This window comes from Pantherophis guttatus, chromosome 5 (genome assembly GCF_059756535.1).
Source record: "Pantherophis guttatus breed Tessera chromosome 5, ASM5975653v1, whole genome shotgun sequence".
Taxonomy (NCBI): domain Eukaryota; kingdom Metazoa; phylum Chordata; class Lepidosauria; order Squamata; family Colubridae; genus Pantherophis; species Pantherophis guttatus.
This window is the reverse complement of record NC_142067.1, coordinates 6,139,263-6,152,476: the sequence shown is the minus strand read 5'-3', so window position 1 is coordinate 6,152,476 and position 13,214 is coordinate 6,139,263.

Sequence of the window (13,214 nt, the reverse complement as noted above, 5' to 3'; positions counted from 1 at the left end):
CTGGAGGATCATGTCTTAATCCCATCACCCTGGAGCTGAAGGTCTTTTGGCTTGTGGATAGGATGGCCCAGTCTTTCTTAATGGGCACCAGTGGTGGGTTCCTCCCGGTTCGGCCCGGTTCTCCCGAGCCGGTAGCAGTGACGATATGACGTCACCGAACCGGTTCTGCCTTCCTGCCCCCCCCCCACGTTATTCTTACCTTTTATTTGGCCCCACCTCCAATCTATTGCTGCCTCCTAAGTCCCAGCTGATGACTAGAGGGAAAAAAAACTGTTTAAACTCTTGCCATGGGGCTTCAAAGGGCCACCCTATAGCTGATCAGTGTTAAAAGAAAACAAATGAGTAGACCGGTGCCTGCAAACATAAATGGGTAGACCAGTGCCTGCAAAAATACATGAGTAGATCAGTGCCTGCAAAAATACATGAATAGATCAGTGCCTGCAAAAATAAATGGGTAGATCGATACAGCTCTGCAAGCAGTTAAAAGCCTGGTAGACCAGTACCTCTGCTAAATCCTAAATAATTGTCACATGACCATCAAGCCACGCCCACAAAATAAGCCACGCCCACAGAACCGGTAGTAAAAAAATTTAGAACCCACCCCTGATGGGCACCAAATATCTGCTGGGGGCAGGGAGCTCTGGCTCTGAGTTTCTGTCTCCCTTAATATTTGTATCTCTCCTTTAGGGGAAATATAATATTCTGCCTTTTTAATATTTGCCAAAATATTTCATTTTTCTAGGAGAGGGGTAGGTGCTAAACTTTCTACCTGGCAAAAAGTCATCAATTGTGGGATGCCGCAAACAACTATATAAATGCAGGCTGGTTGCTGAGTGTCCAACATGTGGTCACATGACTATGTGTGATCGGAATTTCAGGTCGTATCTTTTTCGGGGCCCGTTGTCAATCAAACGGTTGCTAGGTGACCGGTTTCTCAGGACTACCTGTATATCACCTGTTGCTGAGATGAAGATGTGATTTCGGCCTGCCTGGTATTTCTACTGTTCTAATCCCACAGCTCTCAACGTCACCCAGCTGGCATCCATGCTTAAGGCCTCTCCTCTCCTGCGTGAGCTACCGGTGGTTACCGGTGGCCCTTCGGATCCGCTTCAAGGTGCTGGTCTTGACTTATAAAGCCCTACATGGCATGGGCCCGGGGTACTTGCAGGACCACCTCCTACCGGCCTCCCACCGCCCAGTACGGTCACATAGGATTGCCCTTCTCCGGGTGCAATAGGCCAGACAATGTCGGCTGGTGGCCCCCAGGATGAGGGCGTTCTCGGTGGCCGCACCGACCCTCTGGAATGAATTACCCACCGGGCTTCGGACGGCTCCCGACCTCCGCGCCTTCTGTTATGAGATTTTAGTTGTTGGGGTTTTTACATTTGGATGTTATTAGTTCTATTTATTATTATATGTTTTTTATTCTGTGAGCCGCCTCGAGTCCTACGGGAGAAGGGCGGCATAGAAATCTAAGAAAACAAACAAACAAACAAACAAACAAATAAATAAATAAGGCAGCACTAGAAGTCACAGTCTCCTGGTGATTGGCCCAAAGTCACCCAACCAGCTTTGATGCCTAAGGCGGGACTACAACTCACTGTCTCCTGGTTTCTAGCCTGGTGGTTTAACTACCAAGCCAAACCTTCTAGCATTACAGGATTGCTTTCATGCTGTCTGTTTTTTTCAGGGATGTGCAGCTGAGTTTAAGATCTGACCTATTGACTGAGATTTCCTAGTAAGAGATCAGAGATCCAACCAAGGACATCTACTTGATGCCATCTGTCAATAGTGTGCCCTTGAAAGTCTGGGACGCCCTCACGATTGTATCATTTAATGTTTAGTTTAGTTTAGTTTGATTTGATTTATATATCGCCCTACTCCCGAAGGACTCAGGGCGGTGAACAGCCACAAGATAAAACACATAAATACAAAATTTAAAAGCACAATAAAACTGAATTAAACAATTTGGCCGAAGACAGATTTAAAACACCCCAATAATTGAGAACAGATTAAAATTTGCATTTTAAAAAGGGAAAAAAGGGAAAAAATTAGGCCAGGCCAGCCTGATGGAATAAAAAGGTCTTGAGAGTGCAGCGGAAGGTGCGCAGATCCAGGATCCTCCGTATCTCCGGGGGGAGCTCGTTCCAGATGGTAGGTGCCCCCACAGAGAAGGCTCTCCCCCTGGGGGCCACCAGTCGGCATTGTTTGGCCGACGGCACCCAGAGGAGCCCCTCTCTATGAGAGCGTACCGGCCAGTGGGAGGCTACTGGTGGCAGCAGGCGGTCCCGTAGATAACCAGGTCCTAAGCCATGGAGCACTCTAAAGGGGGTAACCAAAACCTTGAAGCGCACCCGGAAGACCACCGGGAGCCAGTGCAGCTCGCACAGGAGCGGTGTTACATGGGAACGCCATGTTGCTCCCATAACCACTCTCGCAGCCGCACTCTGCGCCAGTTGGAGCCTCCGGGTGCTCCTCAAGGGGAGCCCCATGTAGAAAGCTTCTGAATGTGCTTCTGAAGGGAGCATCCTTTCACCGCAATGCTACAAAACCCAAGTGGGGGTTGTTGTTTTTTTGTCGTTTGGATTCTCCCCCCACTTTTAAAGAATTGTGTCGAGAGGACTTAACAGATAAGCCGTGCATATTATGACAATAATTTGGGACCTCACACAAACCCAGTACTTTTGTGTTACACGAAAGCAGCTTGTGTTTCATCAGCCCTCCATGTCACATCGTGTAATGCTATGTGCGAATGACCTTGGGAGACGCTGCCAAGGGAACGAACAGATAAGAGGCAGCACAGCCTGCAGGTAGATGGCGGGTGGGGCAAGACCAGAGGTGATATTCAGCCGGTTCGGACCAGTTTGCCCGAACCGGTAGCGGAAATAGCTACCTGCCCACCCACCCTGGCTCTATGCCATCCTATTAAGGGCCATTTTTGAGGCCCGGCGCACGTACGGAAGGTGCATGTGTAATCAAAGCACATGCGTGGAAGGCCGGGCATATATGTGGAAGGCAGGCATGTGCGCGAACCGTGTATGTGCACACACGAAGCAAGCATGAGCGTGTGGCAAACCAGTAGTAACATAATCTGAAACCCACGGCTGGGCAAGATGCTCAAAAGAGACCCTCCCTGATTTCACAGGTTGTCAAGGAGTCAGAATTGTGCTTTTAAGATTGTGATAATCTAGCCTTACAATAAAATAAAATCAGTGCAACTGGTTGTCCCCAGGTTCTTCTCCAAAAGGCAACTGGACTTCCTTAGATTTTTTTCCTTGAAAACATTTCTGGTGCTTTGGAAAGTAGGTTGACCTTCTCTCTTCTCTGTGGCAGCATGCCAATATTTGAGGGGTTGCCACAAAGAAGAAGGGGTCAACCTATTTCCCAAAGCACCAGACGGCAAGACAAGAAGCAATGGACGGAAACTAATCAAGGAGAAAACACGAGAAATGTCCTGACAGTGAGAACAATTAACCAGTGGAACAACTTGCCTCCAGAATTGTGAGTGCTTCATCACTGGACGTTTTTTAAGAAGAGATTGGACAACCATTTATCTGAAATGGTATAGGATTTCCTGCCTGAGCAGGGGGTTGGACTAGAAGACCTCCAAGGTCCCTTCCAACTCTGTTACTCTGGATATTCTGTTATTCATTGCCAGATATGTGGGCTACTTATCCCAGAATTTGGGAGGCTGAAGTCCAACTAATTGGAGGACTTTCATCCTTGGTCCATTGGAGCAGCGTATATCTCCTTCCCACGTCACAAGCTTATTCCAGAGCATATGAGTTCTATCCATCAAGCACAAAGAACTCATTTGAAGAACAAGAAACAGTGCCAGACTCTCTACATAAAATTTATTATTAGTTAATCTTTAGTGAGATTCACAGTCTTTGAGGCTGGTTAATAGCTCAGCAGCTCGAGTCCTAACCAAGGACCTAGGAACTGTTAAGGTATCGTCGGAGGATGTAAGCTGTTCCGAGTAAGGTGGTTTTTTGTAGAATCAAAATGTTTAAGTCCGGTAAATAACATAAAATTCATTATTATTATTATTATTATTATTACTATTATTATTATTATCTCTTTTATTCATTAAACATGTAACTCAGTCTAAACATTTAAAAATGCGTCACAAATAACATTGACTGGTGCTAATGGTTGATACGGGTTGCTGCCAGCGTCCTAGGTATCAACCAAGTATCTTCTTAAGATGTACGATGTTCCAAGTAGCGCAGTTTTTTGCAGTTCCGCTGGTTTTATTGCAGGAAGCTGCAATTTCTTGACGTGTTTTGTAAAATTCTTGGACATGGTACCAAGTGCCCCGATGACAATGGGTATCACTGTGACATGTTTCATCCATAATCATGTAGTTTCGATGGCCAGATCGCGATATTTCGTGATTTTTTCCAGTTCTTTTTCTTCGACTCTGGCATCTCCTGGTACCGCAATGTCAATAAATTGTATGTTTCAGTTTTTGACAACTGTGATATCTGGCGTGTTGTGTTCCAAGTGACGATCCGTCTGTATTCAAAACTCCCACAAGATCTTCACCTTCTCCTTTTCTATAACTTTTCCCACTTTATGTTCCCATGACTTTTTGGATACAGGTAAGTCGTATTTTTTTTTACATAATGACCGGTGGATTAATTTAGCAACTCGGTTGTGTCTAGCTTTGTAATCAGTTTGTGCAATTTTGCTGCATTCACATATTAAATGGGAAACAGTTTCAACTTTGTCTTTGCAAAGTCAGCAGTTTGGATTGTCGGTGGATTTTTGTATCTTCGCTTTCATGGCATTAGTTTGTAGTGCTTGTTCTTGAGCAGCGAGTATTAAACCTTCCGTTTCTTTCTTGATGGTTCCCATCTTAAGCCATGCCCATGTCAAAGTTGTCATCACATTTTCCTTCATTGTTTTTCAACTGCTGTCCATGCAAAGCTTTGGTTTTCCATCCATTTAATCTGTCATCCAACTGTTATTCCTTATATTCTGCCTTTGTTCCTGTTGTTTTTATAATGTTCTCTGTTTTCACAGAGAAATTCGACCATTATTATTATTGTTGTTGTAATTGTTGTTGTTATTATTATTATTATTTCTGATATAGAACATAATGCTACTTAGTCCCAAATAAAGATGTTCAATTTTGAGACAGCAAATGCAAACTCCATTTTCTCTCTAAGTGTGTGTTGTGTGTCTGTGTGTCCATGTGTGTATTTATCTCCACTAGTTGGCAAACATTTTCTTCCCTGACCTTTTGCTCTAACGTGTCATAAATATAGAAGCCACTGAAGAGAAGGGGGAAGAAAAATATGAGTTATATGTGCTTGGCAGCTGAAATACCATATTTATCTGAAGAGAAGGGTAGCTTTTTTCCCCCCTCCGTAAAAGATACCCCGTAAAAAACAAGAACGTTATTTCAATTTGCTAAAAACACAATAAAAGGAGAGGAGAAAAAAGAACTTTTTGCTGTTGGGATTAGGAGTTTTGCAGCTAGTCCTCGATTTACAACCATAGCGACTGTTCAGAGTTACAATGGCACTGAAAAAAGTGACCTGCAACTTGTCCTTCCACTTACATCGCCTCTTTACAGTCACAGGATCAAAATTCGGGTGCCTGGCCACCAACAGGTAGAGGCAGTCCTCGATTTACAACAACCATTGAGCCCCAAATTTCCATTGCTGACTGAGAAATTGGTTAAGTGGATTTTGCCTCATTTTACGACCTTTCTTGCCATGGTTGTTAAGCGAATCTGGCTTCCCCATTGACTTTGCTTGTCAAATGGTCGCAAAAAGGGATCGTGTGACCCCGGGACACTGCAACCGTCATAAATATGAACCAGTTGCCAAGCCTCTGAATTTTAATCGCATGACCGCACTGGGGATGCTGAAGTGGTCGTAAGTGTGAAAAACGGTCCTAAGTTACATTTTTCAGTGCCGTTATAACTCCAAACAGTCACTAAACGAACAGTTGCAAGTCGAGGATTTACGCCGATTGTAATGTCCCATGGTCACCAGTTGCGACCTTCCTCAGCTGACTTCTGACAAGCCAAGTCAACGGAGGAAGCTGGACTCGCTTAACAACGGCACGATTTGCTTAATGACCATGGCAAAGGAAAAGGTTGTAAAATCAGATGCGACTCACTTAACAACCTCCTCGCTTAGCAACGGAAACTCTGGTCCCAGTGGTGGCCGTATTTGGGGGAACCGCTTGTATCTTGAATTTTGAGATGTCTGTCATTTATATAAATCCAGAATACGACATTATTTGCACCTCTGTCGGATGCTCGAAACGCTTACGAGGAAGGTGTGTGGGGAAAGTCTATCAAAGACAAATTATTAACGGATGCCTCTCTTCAAGGAACACGAAGCAAATCTTTTCCTATCCAAATTGACCCTTCAGTGCCAAATCGGTGGAAATCAAAGGAAATTTATCTTTTTGCTGGAGTGATAAATTATGGAACAAGGACACCAGTGATTCCACAGTGCTCAACTTGCCTTTCGGAGACCCCTTTTAAGCAGTTTGAAATCACTGGAGAAGAGGCCCTGTTCTGCTTTTTTCACAGAAAAGGAATCATAAAATTTTAATCTACGAAAGGCTCGCGCTTATCGGGATCCTAAGACCCTGCGTATTGTCTGCCGTTTCTACCACCCAGGATCGCTTCAGGATCCCTTTACATCAGAGGTGGGGAACAATGGCCCCTTTATGACTCGAGGACTTCAACTCCCATAATTCCTGAGGCAGCCAGCAGGAATTCTGGGAGTTGAAGTTCACAAGTCATAAAAGGGCCATAGTTGCAGAGGTGGGATTCTCTTGGTTCGGACCGGTTCGAGCGAACCGCTTTACTTACCTTTTTCGTCTTAACTGATTGGTGCGGCAGAGCGGAATGCCGTGCCTCAGCTGTGTTACTCCCAAGTGGTAATACAGAAGGTTAGTATTTGTAAAACTGCGCGTGTGTGCACACGTGAAGCATGTGATCACCGAACCAGTTGTTAAACCGGCAGCATCCCACCACTGCATAGTTTATTAATTCAATTTGTTTATTAATTCAATTTGTATGCCGCCCCTCTCCAAAGACTCAGGGCGGCAGCATAGTTACACATGCTGGCTGAGGAATTCTGGGAGTTGAAGTCCACGAGTTATAAAAGGGCCATAGTTGCCCATGCTGGCTCAGGGATTCTGGGAGTTGAAGTCCACGAGTCATAAAAGGGCCATAGTTACCCATGCTGGCTGAGGAATTCTGGGAATTGAAGTCTATGAGTCATAAAAGGGCCATAGTTACCCATGCTGGCTGAGGAATTCTGGGAGTGGAAATCCACGAGTCATAAAAGGGCCATAGTTGCCCATGCTGGCTGAGGGATTCTGGGAGTTGAAGTCCATAGTCATAAAAGGGCCATAGTTGCCCATGCTGGCTCAGGGATTCTGGGAGTTGAAGTCCACGAGTCATAAAAGGGCCATAGTTGCTCATGCTGGCTGAGGGATTCTGGGAGTTGAAGTCCACGAGTCATAAAAGGGCCATAGTTACTCATGCTGGCTGAGGAATTCTGGGAGTTGAGGTCCACGAGTCAAAAAAGGGCCATAGTTGCCCATGCTGGCTAAGGGATTCTGGGAGTTGAAGTCCACGAGTCATAAAAGGGCCATAATTGCCCATGCTGGCTGAGGGATTCTGGGAGTTGAAGTCCACGAGTCAAAAAAGGGCCATAGTTGCCCATGCTGGCTGAGGGATTCTGGGAGTTGAGGTCCACGAGTCATAAAAGGGCCATAGTTGCCCATGCTGGCTGAGGAATTCTGGGAGTTGAAGTCCACGAGTCATAAAAGGGCCATAGTTGCCCATGCTGGCTCAGGGATTCTGGGAGTTGAAGTCCACGAGTCATAAAAGGGCCATAGTTGCCCATGCTGGCTCAGGGATTCTGGGAGTTGAAGTCCACGAGTCATAAAAGGGCCATAGTTGCCCATGCTGGCTCAGGGATTCTGGGAGTTGAAGTCCACGAGTCATAAAAGGGCCATAGTTGCCCATGCTGGCTCAGGGATTCTGGGAGTTGAAGTCCACGAGTCATAAAAGGGCCATAGTTACCCATGCTGGCTGAGGGATTCTGGGAGTTGAAGTCCATGAGTCATAAAAGGGCCATAGTTGCCCATGCTGGCTGAGGGATTCTGGGAGTTGAAGTCCACGAGTCATAAAAGGGCCATAGTTACCCATGCTGGCTGAGGAATTCTGGGAGTTGAAGTCCACGAGTCATAAAAGGGCCATAGTTGCCCATGCTGGCTCAGGGATTCTGGGAGTTGAAGTCCACGAGTCATAAAAGGGCCATAGTTGCCCATGCTGGCTCAGGGATTCTGGGAGTTGAAGTCCACGAGTCATAAAAGAGCCATAGTTGCCCATGCTGGCTGAGGGATTCTGGGAGTTGAAGTCCACGAGTCATAAAAGAGCCATAGTTGCCCATGCTGGCTGAGGGATTCTGGGAGTTGAAGTTCACGAGTCATAAAAGGGCCATAGTTGCCCATGCTGGCTGAGGGATTCTGGGAGTTGAAGTCCACGAGTCATAAAAGGGCCATAGTTGCCGGCTGACCCCGCCCCTTCCCGCCCCTTCCAGGAGTCTCCACGCGCCCCATTTTGGCTCCCTGGTAAATGCAGGGAGGCCTACTAGGCCCAAAACGGGGCGCGGAGGGGGGCTGTGTGTCCCCTCCCCGTCCCCCGTCCCCCGTGATCCGTTTTTGCTCCCAGGGGGTTGCAGGAGCCGAGTGCTGTCTGTCACACCCCCTGGCCACGCCCGCCATGGCCACGCCCATCCAGCATGTCATTAGGGCAGAGAACCAGTTGTTAAATTATTTGAATCCCGCCACTGCTCTGAGGTCTCTTCCAGCCCTATGATTCCATATTCTATGTTCCACCTTATCATCCGTCTTTCTAAGATTTTCAGGTTGCAAAATGAAAATGACTGCCCTGAATTGTTCTTTTCTTTCTTTTTGTTCTTCTCTTTCTTTTCATCAGGCATTTTTTTATGACGTATTGATCGTTCTACGACATTTATAGCCTCTTCCAATCCTAAAGGACTCTGAACAGGAGGCAATCCCTTCATGACATCCATTAAAAATACAGATAAAATCATCAATGATTAAAACATTGTCCGTCATCTAATGTAAAGGCTAAAACACTCACAGGAACAAGGTTAATTTGGTCAGTTTTGAAGCACTTTAATTTGGGGGTCTCCAACTGTGGCACCTTTAAGGCTGGTGGACTTCAATTCCCAGAATTCCCCAGCCAGCAATGCTGGCTGGGGAATTCTGGCAGTCGAAGTCCCCGAGTCTTAGAGATGCTGGCTAGGGAATTCTGGGAATTGAAGTCCATGAGTCTTAGAGTTGCTGGCTAGGGAATTCTGGGAATTGAAGTCCATGAGTCTTAGAGTTGCTGGCTAGGGAATTCTGGGAATTGAAGTCCATGAGTCTTAAAGTTGCTGGCTGGGGAATTCTGGGAATTGAAGTCCATGAGTCTTAAAGTTGCTGGCTGGGGAATTCTGGCAGTCGAAGTCCCCGAGTCTTAGAGATGCTGGCTAGGGAATTCTGGGAATTGAAGTCCATGAGTCTTAGAGTTGCTGGCTAGGGAATTCTGGGAATTGAAGTCCATGAGTCTTAGAGTTGCTGGCTAGGGAATTCTGGGAATTGAAGTCCATGAGTCTTAAAGTTGCTGGCTGGGGAATTCTGGGAATTGAAGTCCATGAGTCTTAAAGTTGCTGGCTGGGGAATTCTGGCAGTCGAAGTCCCCGAGTCTTAGAGATGCTGGCTAGGGAATTCTGGGAATTGAAGTCCATGAGTCTTAGAGTTGCTGGCTAGGGAATTCTGGGAATTGAAGTCCATGAGTCTTAAAGTTGCTGGCTGGGGAATTCTGGGAATTGAAGTCCATGAGTCTTAAAGTTGCTGGCTGGGGAATTCTGGCAGTCGAAGTCCCCGAGTCTTAGAGATACTGGCTAGGGAATTCTGGGAATTGAAGTCCATGAGTCTTAGAGTTGCTGGCTAGGGAATTCTGGGAATTGAAGTCCATGAGTCTTAGAGTTGCTGGCTAGGGAATTCTGGCAGTCGAAGTCCCCTAGTCTTAGAGATGCTGGCTAGGGAATTCTGGGAATTGAAGTCCATGAGTCTTAGAGTTGCTGGCTAGGGAATTCTGGGAATTGAAGTCCATGAGTCTTAAAGTTGCTGGCTGGGGAATTCTGGCAGTCGAAGTCCCCGAGTCTTAGAGATGCTGGCTAGGGAATTCTGGGAATTGAAGTCCATGAGTCTTAGAGTTGCTGGCTAGGGAATTCTGGGAATTGAAGTCCATGAGTCTTAGAGTTGCTGGCTAGGGAATTCTGGGAATTGAAGTCCATGAGTCTTAAAGTTGCTGGCTGGGGAATTTTGGGAATTGAAGTCCATGAGTCTTAAAGTTGCTGGCTGGGGAATTCTGGCAGTCGAAGTCCCCGAGTCTTAGAGATGCTGGCTAGGGAATTCTGGGAATTGAAGTCCATGAGTCTTAGAGTTGCTGGCTGGGGAATTCTGGGAATTGAAGTCCATGAGTCTTAGAGTTACTGGCTAGGAAATTCTGGGAGTCGAAGTCCCCGAGTCTTAGAGATGCTGGCTAGGGAATTCTGGGAATTGAAGTCCATGAGTCTTAAAGTTGCTGGCTGGGGAATTCTGGGAATTGAAGTCCACGAGCCTTAGAGTTGCTGGCTAGGAAATTCTGGGAATTGAAGTCCATGAGTCTTAAAGTTGCTGGCTGGGGAATTCTGGGAATTGAAGTCCACGAGTCTTAGAGTTACTGGCTAGGGAATTCTGGGAATTGAAGTCCATGAGTCTTAGAGTTACTGGCTAGGAAATTCTGGGAGTCGAAGTCCATGAGTCTTAGAGTTGCTGGCTGGGGAATTCTGGGAATTGAAGTCCATGAGTCTTAAAGTTGCTGGCTGTGGAATTCTGGGAATTGAAGTCCACGAGCCTTAGAATTGCTGGCTGGGGAATTCTGGGAATTGAAGTCCATGAGTCTTAAAGTTGCTGGCTGGGGAATTCTGGGAATTGAAGTCCACGAGTCTTAAAGTTGCTGGCTGGGGAATTCTGGGAATTGAAGTCCACGAGTCTTAGAGATGCTGACTGGGGAAATCTGGGAATTGAAGTCCACGAGGCTTAAAATTGTTGGCTGGGGAATTCTGGGAATTGAAGTCCACAAGTCTTAAAATTGTTGGCTGGGGAATTCTGGGAATTGAAGTTCACAAGTCTTAAAGTCAGGGACGGGATTCAGCCGGTTCGTACCAGTTCGGGCTAACCGGATGTTAATTTTAATCTGGTTCGCCGAACTGGAAGTTGCAAGGACTGCCTGACCCCGCCCAGACCGCCCCTCCCCTCCCAGGAGTCTCCACGCAGCCCGTTTTGGATGCCAGGTAAGTGCAGGGCCCGCGTGGAGGCTCTGGGAGGGTGAAAAACGGGCCTACCAGAAGTTCCGGAAGTCTGAAAACGGGCCCTCCTGAAGGATCGAGAAAAGCCTCCAGAACCTGGGGAGGGAAAAAAAAAACCCACCATGGCCACCCCCATCCAGCAACCGGTCAGAGAACCTGCTGCTAAAATTTCTGAATCCCACTCCTGCTTAAAGTGGCTGGCTGGGGAATTCTGGGAGTTGAAGTCCACAGGTTTTAAAAGTTCCCATGAAGTAAGGCCACCTCTGCTTTACTTCTACCATTTCTCCAAGATCTTTTAAACAAAATGCATAAACGTTCAGGCAGGCCACCATCCAGTTTCTTTTAGCAGGGCAGGAACTCCAGATGCAATTCATCCGCAAATATAAATTCATTTAGAGGAAGCAAGCATTCCGCGTCCATATTTCTTTCAGCATCTCATCTCTCAGCCCTGCTCTTCATTCTTCTTTTCACAATTGCCTGACAGAAACATATATCCACTTGTTAAGAGGTTGAGAGGAGGTTATAAAAAGAAAAAATACAGCAGCTGGAGAATATCAGATATTAGCTTTCAAATGATATTACAGGGACAGATAGTCCTCGACGTACGGCCACAGTTGAGCCCCAAATCTCCGTGGCGAAGCAAGGCACTAGTTGAATGAGCTGGGCCCGGTTTTATGACCACTTTTGCCATGGGTGGTTAAGTGAACCCCTGCAGTCGTTAAGCGAGTAACACGGCTGTTAAGTGAATTTGGCTTCCCCATTGACTGTGCTTGCCAGAAGGTCGCAAAAGGAGAGCACGTGACCCCAGGACTCTGCAACCGTCATAAATATGAGACAGTTGCCAAGCAATTTAATTTTGATCATGTGGCCATGGAAACGCTGCAAGGGTCATAAGTGAAGAGCCTGGGTAGTACAGAGGTTTAAGGCACCCTGTTATTAAGCTTATTAAGACCAGCTGCCTGCAATTACTGCAGGGTTCGAATCTCACCAGGCTCAAGGTTGACTCAGCCTTCCATCCTTTCTAAGGTAGGTGAAATGAGGACCCAGTTTGTGGGGGCAATAAGATGACTTTGTATAAATATACAAAACTTTGAAGGCTATTGCTTAGCGCATTGTAAGCCGCCCTGAGTCTCCGGAGAAGGGCGGCATATAAATCAAATTAAAAAAAAAAAAAAAGTGTGAAAAACGGTCATAAGTCACCTTTTTTCAGTAACTTCGAACGGTCACTAAACGAACCGTTATATGTCGAGGACTACTTGTAATGGCTTCCATCCAGACCGTAAATGTCTATGGAGATTCTGAAGTCATTCAGGTCGTGGTTTTTTCCAAAGGTCCTTTTTTTTTTCCCAGAGGCAACTGGACTTTCTGGGATTTTATTCTTTGAAGACTTTTCGCTTCTCATCCAAGAAGCTTCTTCAACTCTCAGAACATTTTTGTACTTAGCTTGGTCTAGGACAGACCTGGACAGTGGTCGGCTTCAAAAAATTTAGGAAGGGGTTCTCTCCCCGATTGCTGAGTGGGCGTGGCCATGGTGGGCGTGGCCTAGTCGGCCTCCTGCACCATGGCAAGGGGGAGCATTTTTGCCCTCCCCAGGCTCTGGAGGCTTTTTTTGAACCTCCGGGAGGGGAAAAACGGCCTCCCCAGGCTCCAGAGGCCCTCTAGAGGCTGGAAACGGACCCGTTTCCAGCCTTCCCGAACTTCCGGTAGGCCTGTTTTTCACCCTCCCTGAGCGTCCACGCACTCCCTGCACTTACATGCATCCAAAATGGGCCGCGTGGGGACTCCTGGGAGGGGAGGGGTGGGCGG